This window comes from Vespula pensylvanica, chromosome 4, assembly GCF_014466175.1.
Source record: "Vespula pensylvanica isolate Volc-1 chromosome 4, ASM1446617v1, whole genome shotgun sequence".
Lineage (NCBI taxonomy): Eukaryota > Metazoa > Arthropoda > Insecta > Hymenoptera > Vespidae > Vespula > Vespula pensylvanica.
This window is the reverse complement of record NC_057688.1, coordinates 8,365,484-8,367,983: the sequence shown is the minus strand read 5'-3', so window position 1 is coordinate 8,367,983 and position 2,500 is coordinate 8,365,484.

The window sequence follows — 2,500 nt, the reverse complement described above, 5'->3', positions numbered from 1 at the left end:
CCTCCACCTCCTTCTACTCCTCCATTGCCACCTCTCTATAGCATGTATATATATATATATATATATATATATATATATATATATATATATCTGTCTCTCTCCCGTTCCTTCTCCTTCCCTTTCCTTCCTCGTTCGACTCCCTCGACTCCTCTTTTCCTCCTCGTATTCGCAAATGCGCTCGCGGAATGAGCTGCCTCGGCCCGAGTTGCCCGCCAATAATAATTCTTACCGGATTCAATTTGAATAATGCCGCGTGCGGTTTCCATCGGCATGCCCGAGCACGCCTTATTATCTCACGTACCAACTCGCCTACTCGATATCCATCGAAGCCGTATCCCTTCGCCGCTCTTCTCGCCGCTACTTCGTGCACCATTATATTTTTTTTTCCTTTTCTGTTTCTGTTTCTTTCTCTTTTTATTTCTCCTCGCCCTCCCCTCTCACCTCCTCCGCCCGCCCGATCGCCCCTACCTCTCTTCTTTCTTTCTATCCTTTCTATCTTTCCTCTCTTACTATCCTTTCTCTCAGTTTGCCGCGAGAGAATCGTTTCGTTTCTCTCCTATTTTCTTCTACCGCACGGTATATAACCGGGCAAGTTCGCGCCGATTCCGCGGCGAGAACCCAAGCACCACGATTTATTTCCCCTTTGTCCCTCAACTTTTTTTTACCGACGATTATATCAATCGCAAAATCGCCCATCATAATTCTTCGATTAGGAACGAACGAATATTATTACCAAGGGTGTTATCTAAGGCTTTCGTCGTCATCCTGCCCACTTTCCTCTCTCTCTCTCTCACTCTCTCTCTCTCTCTCTCTTCAATAGTTCTTTTTTCGACCAACGTTTTTCATCATAGGGATATTTATGTATTTATGCATGCATGTATGTTTGTACGGATGTATGTATGTGTCTATGGACTTATGTATGCATGTATATATGTATCTCTGGCTCACCCAGTTAAAATCGATCTTACAATGTCGATACGATTCCTTCGGTCGTTACGAATTCGCGGTCTAATCGAGCAACGAACGGACAGACGAACGAACTCGATGAACGATCTCTCGGAACTTCATCTTCTTCTTCTTCTTCTTCTTCTTCTTCTTCTCCTTCTTCTTCTTGTTCTTCTTCTTCTTCGTCTGATCACACGGAACCTTCATTTATTTCTTCCCATTGGAATACGTGTTGGTAACGAATTGGAAAGTATGACTGTTAAGAAATGACTCGTCATTTTATTTCTTTTACCTTTTGTACAAATCGAGGACTCGATAATTATATATCTCTTCCGTTTTAAATTTCACGGACAAATTTTTTCTTTTTTGTTTTAAAATAGATGTCAATTATTTTAATTACGAGTTAACGAAACCGATCGGATCACGGAAAGAAATGGGAAATATCGATCTCGAATATTTCTATAAGAATGTGTAATAAGAGGGAAAAAAATTGTATCGAGTATCTTCGAATATCTTCATTAGAAGCGTGACATAAAATAAATAGAAATAGAAACAATTATCCACCTCAATTTTGTATCGAATCATTCTGAAAATTATTTTACCTGGTATAACGAACATTAATATCGAATACTATCCCATTACAAGTATCTATGCCAACTAGATTCTAGAAAAAAAAGAAATTATTTCAATCTTGCATCGAATCGTTTCGCGTAGAAAACGAAAGAAAAAAAAAAGAAACAAAATCAAACTCGAATATTTCCATTACAAGTTAGATCCAAGAAAAAAAGAAAGAAAGAAAAAGAGAGAAAAACGATCACTACAATTTCCTTTAAAATCCTTTAAAAAAAAAAGGAAAACAATCAAACTCGAATATATTTTCACTGTGAGTATGACGTCGAGTATAATGTATTCTTAGGAAGAAAAAAAAAAAGCAAAGAAAAAATGAACAAATTGTTTCAACTTTTTATCAGATCGTTTTACCTAGAAAAAAATAAATGAATAAATGAAAAAAAAAAGAAAAGAAAAAAAAGAATAAAAAATCGAAGTCGAATAAACGTTTTAATGAAAAATATGGCGCCTAGTGGAATTCATTCGATCGATCGATCGATCTTCGCTCGTTCTTTCTTTCTTTCTTTCTTTCTTTCTTTCTTACCATTTTTTTTTTTTTTTCGTATTTCTTCTGAACGGCAAACGCGTATCCAGAATCGGTCATCGTTATTCCCGCGATACTCTTACTACCGCGAGAATTCCCAGGACACTCAACCCCCGTTTCTCGCATGTACCATATCCAGGAAGGTATGCGCCTCGTCATCGTCCAGCAAGAAGTCTTCCTCGCCTTCTTCCTCGGCTTCTTCGTTCGTTTCTTCAACATCGCGCGGGGGACCGCAAAGTGTCGACCAGCTGACGACAGAATCCGCTCTTGGAGAAGCAAGAACCTTTGGTTATGGAACGTTCAATGGATTTTTTACGCGTTAGAACGGATTTACCGTTTAACTGGCACAACATTTTCTTTCTCTTTTTTTCTTATTTTGTAATTTTTTTTCTTTTTTTTTTT